The 7,846-nt window shown below is 41.4% G+C and overlaps 1 protein-coding gene and 1 long non-coding RNA gene across 10 annotated transcripts in view; one reads left to right on the forward strand and one right to left on the reverse strand.

The window, feature by feature from the left end:
• Positions 1 to 260, reverse strand: part of LOC110986257 (neurexin-3b-like) — a 91,570-nt gene extending 91,310 nt beyond the window's left edge. For 4 of the 7 annotated variants that reach the window (XM_087133712.1, XM_087133344.1, XM_087134051.1 and 1 more), the window contains exon 1: positions 122 to 260. The gene's annotated coding sequence lies outside the window, so the exon portion shown is untranslated. The remainder of the gene's footprint in view (positions 1 to 121) is intronic. The other 3 variants (XM_087129658.1, XM_087141735.1, XM_087137945.1) reach the window with 2 other exon arrangements.
• LOC110986258 (uncharacterized) overlaps positions 1 to 5,971 on the forward strand; it is a 35,297-nt gene extending 29,326 nt beyond the window's left edge. For all 3 annotated transcript variants that reach the window (XR_015424945.1, XR_015424995.1, XR_015425039.1), the window contains 2 exons: positions 3,271 to 3,468; positions 4,175 to 5,971. This is a non-coding gene — a long non-coding RNA (uncharacterized LOC110986258). The remainder of the gene's footprint in view (positions 1 to 3,270; positions 3,469 to 4,174) is intronic.
• Positions 5,972 to 7,846: the final 1,875 nt, after the last annotated feature.

A 7,846-nucleotide genomic window follows, 5' to 3' on the forward strand; every position in this document is an offset into this window, starting at 1 on the left:
CGGAATCACGGACGTACAGTGTACATGAACCGTATTCAACACGCAAATTTACGTATTTCTTGCATATTTAACTACTAATTTCCAGCATCTAATCTGAGAATATAGAAGGGTGTTTACTTACCTTTATGGTTACCAGAGTATTGAAGGAGATCGAAACAAAAAAGAAGCAGGAGATTTGTGACAACTCCACAGATTCGTGTTGATGACACAATCACGTCCCTACATCATCATCAGACTATATGCCTACAGCATGCATGCAGTATGTAATACTCCGAAAACCGTTAACCGCGTACGGCTGTCAAACCGATTGGGCCAGATTATATTTACGCGGGGGTGTACCTAGTATTTTTTTCCCACTCTTTGCGCTTAAATTCTTTTAACCATACTGCATACCTACTTAAAACATTACTAATAGTCTTTATATCTACTAAACAAAACGATGTTCCTCTAAATTTATTATTTAAAAAAGCTATTATGTTAAGTCATGCCACATTCCCCCTTTATTATAAATGAAAAAGTCTAATACATATTTATAACCAATAGGGTCCTATCGATGTCGCGGGAGATCTAATGTGCGTTTGAGGGACATGAGGTCTTAAGTTATCACTTGAGGCCACTAATTTCTATTACGAAAAAAAGCTCCAGACATCTTTGTTTCAGTGTGTTGGGTTTCTGAATCTTTGAACACAATGATAATTCTGCAAAATTCAGTTGCTGGAAGATGTAGAAATGCTACCGCCATAGGTCATAATTTTTTTCGGGAGGTAGAGGTTTCGATGATTCTCCTTGGCGTTTGAAACTTATTCAGAAAGAAAGAGCTTTTTCCCACTAGTTTAGTCAGCTGCACGTCATTATATTTTAATTTATTAGAAGCAGATTATCTTATAACATTTTATCAATGATAATAACACAACACATATATCCACTATACAAGGAAAACCGGGAGGTGATTTTGGTCTCCGGGCCCTAAATTACTGGTTCCGCCCAAGTACTAGCGACTGAACAAGGCCAGAAACAAACAAAGTGGGCGTTAATTCTGCACGAAGAACGGACAAAATTGCAAGGGAGACCCTCGAACTAATACGTGCATGTTTTAATGTAAAGTGATGTTGTGTATTGTGACTTCCCTTTACATTCTACAAAGAGAAATAAAGAGACAAATATATCGAAAGACAGATAAGCTGGTGTACTGACACTTTTAAGGTGGTGTAACTGTTTTAATTATTATTATTGCTCGTTTGAAACAACTTTAGTTGTAGTTTTTGGATTGATACTTTCGCTTAATATAGTTCCAGAAAACACTGCACTGTGAATAATTACGATAAGCCTATGGCGCCACACGGATAGCAGACAAAAAAAAGCAGTACTCAAAATACGTAACCAACGGCAATAATGGTGTGGGTGGCCAGCCTCTAGTTCCTTTTTATACCGGTAAGATCGATTTCTTGCGTGTAAGGTTAAAAATTTCCGCTTACAACATTCTCCTGTTTGCGGGAGGGCACACACACGATTTACGAACACAAATTAATCCATTTGCCGAAGGTAACAAACTGCCCACTTATTACGTATTGTTTCCCAATCTGAGAGGCCGTGTTTGGATCTTCAGTACAGTACGCCCCTTTACACAATCCTCGAGGCAATTAGACAGTATCATGAATAAACCCTACAAGGTGATTTTGTGGCTATCATACTGAATTAAAAAAATTCAAAATGCCAATCCATGCAATAATTTGACGCTGTTCTTATGAACTTTCAACTGACGGTACCTCAATTATCAAAATATTATTTCGCGCAATATGAATGCCTAAAAATACTCTTGTCCATTGCACTAGATTTATTTGACCACTGCACTGGCTATAATTCAAATTATGACATCAGTATCAACAGTGGCTTTTCTGTTTCTTCTTAGTCTGGCTCTCTTTTATCTTGACAAGATACTGCTGTTGCTGACGGTGCCAGCCGCAGGATCTAGCCTGGACCAAAATGAAACATACCATTTCGTGAAATATTCAATCAAAACACTCCCAATTATTGATGACGGGTCTCGTGTGGCTCGAGCATGTTTGTGTATAGTTTGTACTAACTGGGCCTCCTGCAGTGTAGGTTCCGTCACTGCAGCTTTCGGATTTGATGACTATGGAAATAACCGTCGTATCAGGAGCCCGCACACAGAGCGATACGGAATGAGTCGCAACGGATACTGTGAAAGACTATATTCGACGAAAGAACTTGAGCAAGGGCATTTTTAGTGGATGGCGACACGCAAGGAAACAGGTGTCGTGGTGATGATTTTTTAAAATCCGGTGGAAGGTGGTTTCCCTGAAGCCTAGAGTAATTCTGGGACAGAAGATTAAAATCGAGACATACCCAGTATATGCAATTGGGAATGATTCCCAGTCCACGTGTGCATTTATATTAGAAAAGCATCCGCAATAAACAAATTTAGGAGGAATTATAGTGGACCCTCAATTTCGTGACTTTTTTAAAAGTAAGGTCTCCATTCACCTAACTGGGAAAACTTGTTATCATTCACTTAATGTTGCCTCGATGTACAAGAAAAAGTCTGTATAGGCTCGCTGGGGGTAATCTTGATTTCATGATAACACGCCAGATGATGGGTGAAACAACAAAATATGTCAGTTACTGGGGAACAGTGTCTTACCCCAGGCTCGCAAGGGACCCACAGGCTACCTCCTCCTTGGTCATCACCCTTCCCCCAGGCCCTCCCAATCCCCCTGCTCAAAATTTGAGGGGACAAAAATAACAAGATCATTGTTCTCGTCGCGCCAATGTGAATTTTTCACGACACTCTATAGACCTAACTATGAGCTAACCATTAGCAAAACCCACAGCTTGCACCGAAAATGAGAACTGAAAAAAGGGAAAAGGAACGAAAACACCGATTCGTCTATGTTTACCTTGAGACAGCTGTGGAGAAAGGACCCGTATTAGAAATATCTACACTTTAATTCGAGGATTTTTCATCATACAAAGCTTATGTACATTCTGTATTACAGGTGCGCGTTTGTCCACCCACTTTATGGGTACGGGTGGGTAGGCATATGTTTTCCCCGATCAAAGTGAATGAGACTGTACTGTCAGACCTTGAGACACGTGCAGCGAATTGAACGAGAAAGGTCGGTCCCCTGTTCGAATTTGATTGCTTTTGTGAGTTTAGATAACAAAATGAAAACCTTTTCCTTCCAGTAGAAATTTCGTTTTAGTAACTTTAAGTCTTTCTTTTTCATTCCGCACTCTCCATTATGATAGGATTTTCCAAGCCTGCGATATGGCGAGCGCCGAGTGGACCTGTATCATTCGTCAAGTATTCATCATTGGCAACCCCACCAATCTTAGACGGAATTATTCATTTCCCAGTTTTCTGCCTCGGGGAGTGTATCATCGAGTATTCAAAAATTCCTCAAACGAGGGATTACTCTCGGGGCCTTGACCCCTCCTGTGACGTAGGTACTTGAAGTTGTGACGTCACTCGAGCAAATCGAAGTGAAGGTGAAGTGAGCTTGTGGCACAGGGTGGATTGAGAGTAGTAAATATAGCATGTGAAGGTGTACCGGTGTGACGGTGTTGTCAACGACTAGACTACTGCTGGCTAAATCGAGCCATTTTTATTTTGTATTAATTTTTTTTTGGGGGGGGGCAGCAGAAGGTCTTGCTTCAACAGCTTGATTAATTGTTTGATATAATAGTTCAATTCGTCCGCTTAGGCCTGCACTTGTATACTGCACATACTTGGTTTACAGGGGTTGACACCCAGGCTGAAAGTTAAAAGTTTGAAATTAGATCATCGTGGAGTATCTCCCAAGGAAAAAAGGTGGAATTTAAAAAACTGCCTCCAAAGATTATGAAAATCGAAGCATTCCTTCACATTCTGAACGATAATTATTAAATGAGGTCTCAATTCCCCCATTGAGACAGTTGTTTGCATGCATTTTCGCATTTCGGTGTGAGCTTTCGAATGAGTTTATATGCATCCGGCGTCGGCCTTCAGTTCCCTTCTACACATTGAAATTATTTATTCTTATCCTTTACAACGCATTGCCAGACTGTGACGTCCAGGGGAGGGACAAGTTATCGCATAGAACGGTCTCACTTTTTCTATATTAATTGAAAATATTCGCACTTTGCTTTTTTTTTGTTTGTTTTTGTTCTTGAGGTGAGGAATGAGCTTCGAAGCTTTTCATGGCGACGGTAGCAAGTTAGCTATAGAGGGTTGCAGTGGTAGCACCATACAAGGATATCTCTTTTGTGAGTACGTGTGGTTCTGAAAAGAACCGGAGGGTTTTCAACGTTTCGGACAGTGTATGCTCAATGATTAACAGTGACACAGCTAAGATTGTCAATGGTCGAAAAGATAATGCCCTTATGCAAGAAACATAGTTATCCGTTTTGAAAGCCCTAAGGTGTAAGCTTTCGCAATATTGAAGTGTATGGGTACCTCAACATGAGCATTTTGCCCTCAACTTCGCACCTCCTTGAAGCTTGAGAGGGCATGGCGGCTTTTTCTCCTGGTCATATCTAGCCATGCCAGGTAAATCTGTATCCTCGCCCTGCAAAGGGCGTGAGCAATTAATTTAATGGAATGCATGTAGTCTACTGAACACGACTGGTTGGCATTGGTGTACTCGTAAGCCGGTCTGATCCCCAAATGCGATTATTTGGAAATGCCACCAGCAGGGAGACGTGACAAGACAGGTACAATAGGCCGTCGGGGCGCGGCTGGATGCTGTCTCGTGTGTTTAAAATTGTGCCGTTCATATCTTTTCAATAATGCTAAGACGGTTTGAGGACTGAGCTGGCTCTCACAATGTCTTCTGTTCCAGTCCACGGCATAAAATAAGGTGAAGTAACGCTGCACACAGATTAAAAAGCTTACGGTTTCCATGCAGTTTTAACAGTTGTTACTTTCCTGGGGGGTACGGGCCGCGAGCTGGACCAACAGAGGGCGTTATTTTCTGAGCAACAGGGGATCCTTGGTCGGAACTGAACTTCGCTGGTTCACAAACGACTAGGAAATGAACACGTGACGGTCGCGTCGCTACCAAGAAAATGATCACTCCCCACCTGGGCGGCTCTTTTCAACCGATGATGGGGCGCTTCTGCTAGAGGCGGATAGTGAAAGTGGAACATAAATCAAACTCCTCAGACCTACAATTTTTTAATAATCGACGCTCTGGACCGTTTGACGGTATTATTTATTTGTACAAAAAGTGAAATCTGATATTAAACTGTTTAAGTCTGCTGTCATACGTCACAAAAGTCATAATGCAAGACTAATTACTTATTTTGTCTTGACCTTTATACAGTAGCGCAGCTAGGACTCTAATAGAGAACGGGGCACCAGCATCTTATTGGGGGCACCAGTTTTCAGTGGTGTGGTTTTTTGGGGGGGTCAGGTTTTTTTTTTTAGCCTTGTTCAATACCGGTATCCATTCAACCATTTATCTCGTTTTTTTTTTAAGTGGTGGTGGTGGGGGGCCCCCAGCCCCCCAACCCCGTAGCTACGCCCCTGCTGCATACATGTTAAATTCATAGGGTTGGATTCGTTATTACCGAGCCATTTACAACTGTGCCTTTGTCCTGCTTGCATGTACCAAGTCAATAATTGCCACACAAGAAACCCGTTACACCATGCAAATGATGGGTGTGACGTCAGAGACAAAAATATTCGCACTCCAAATTCGCTAGATAAAAGCACCGACCTTTCAGCCCAAGCAACATTTTGATGTGAATGTTTCTTGACGTCATCTCATTTTTGTCTCACATTGCCGTTAGCGTATATAAGTATAAATCACTCTTCACACTTTGTAAATGGCAAGCACATGACGTGGTGTCAAAAAGTGCAGTGGCTCGATCTCGTCAAAGCTAATTGAGTACATGGGTATAGAGTAAAACTACTCAGAAGTCACAAAATACTGAACTGACAGATAGTTCTCGTTTTGTCGCGAAGTGCTGTTGTTTGTTTGTTTGTTGGGTTGTTTGTTTGTTTGTTTTGGTTTTTTGTGTACAGGCGTGTCATACATAGTGTGGACCTCTGCACAAAAGAAGTCCACATAATGCAGGGTACGATGGCGTTGTGTGGACTTGCACATGCCCACACAAGGTTTCCCCCTTTCTGGAAAAGGGGTTTAGAGGCATTCTGGGGTAGGGGTCATCATAATAGTCAAGGAAACCTTGTATAAAACAAACAGCCAAAAATCTTGTTCCTGGTTGAAGAAAAATGAGTATTTCACTGAGTTTATTAACTACACGAAAACAAAGGAATGTCCACAGTAGGTATGTAACGTAAACATTTGTGTGTTTTTTTGTGTGTGCGTTTTTGTTGTGTATTCTTTTTGGATTAATTGACTTGGTTTGCTTTGTCAAAATTTAAATTTAATTCACTAGAATTGCAGCACCTTTTCGACTTCAGAGATTTTCCATCATTGGAAAGGGTTATTCAGAACAATCTGTCCCTATTCTGAATCGAAACAAGCCAACACTAGGAGCGGGAAAGAGATGAAAAGGTTTAAGCTTGACACTTTGTTATACTTGAACACGAAAGAAAAAAGATCTACAAACCAAACCAAGCAAGCGCACAGACATTGGTGTTTCGATTAAGTAGGACGAAAATTTGTTACTGTAGGCAGTGGCCTATCAGGCGTGGGGGAGGGGACAGGGAGGAGGAGGGGACATCTTGCTCCTTAGTCGTACTGTCATTTTTTTATGTCTCCCTCTTTCGTTAGGAATCGACAGCCAGAGTATTCTGTAAACGGTTGACCTCCTGTACCACCTTTCCTGGGGAGGAGGGAGGCTAAAGATTCGTTTTATGAATAGAAAAAATGAGCGGTCGTTTGTGGAAAATCAATTCCATTTGCTTCGTTCCCTCTACCTCCCGACACTAGACCTCGACACGGCCCTGATGGTATGAGGGGTCCCTCAGAGGAAACCTAACTTTTGATAATGTTGGCTCTTTCTGATGTTCCAGGATCTTTTCAGAGAATTTTTTCAGCTAGATATCCTTCATAGAAATACTGGCTATTCTTATGAATTGGAACAATTTGGTTCGGTCAATTTAGAAATAAAGTAACATTAGAAAAGTACACCGTTCTGAACTTGTAGCTGGAAAATTTAAACATAAGTCTTGGAGTTATTCTGAGGAAATTGCTAATGGACAAGAAATTTCAAAAAGTGTGATATTTAACGTCGACTATTAAGAGATTTCTTGGAATGTCACAAGGACTCAACAAATTTAACCGAAGTGCGCTTCCGCTGAAAATGTTCAACTTTTCGGAAACAATTTGGAACTTGGAAGAGTTAGGCCTGCAACCAGCAATAAAAATACCACAAGATGAGTTACTCTGAGGGACACCTCATGCATCATCGCAATGTGTACGTCACAATTTGTGTACTAACTTCATGGAATGACCACAGATCGCTTGATATGACATATCTACGAGGGAAATGACGTGTGAGCCTTGAATGAAAAAGCCATCATCTTAGATGCCTGTTCCTGCCCTTAATAATGGTGCCAGACATTTATTTTCACAGCCCCTTCCTCCTTTAAGGATGTCAGTTCACATCTCGGTCCAGAATACTGCTGACTAGGCCTACTCGGTGAAGTAGGTAAGGAAGATCTTTCCACACGCCAATCACAAGACATCCACGGGCCACATGCATATAGACTCATGAATGTTTCTGACAAACACGCTCAAAATGTAAGTGGCTGTCGGGAGGGGGCATTAAAATAAGCATCACCGAGGCCCATGGGGTATGCGTGTTCATGTTACTCTCATTTGAATAATTTCGCAAATAATAACTTGAACAGTAGCCGTCCTGGACAAAGCAC

Source organism: Acanthaster planci, linkage group LG01 (genome assembly GCF_054643075.1).
Source record: "Acanthaster planci isolate LZ-2023a linkage group LG01, COTS_SCS, whole genome shotgun sequence".
Classification (NCBI taxonomy): Eukaryota; Metazoa; Echinodermata; class Asteroidea; order Valvatida; family Acanthasteridae; genus Acanthaster; species Acanthaster planci.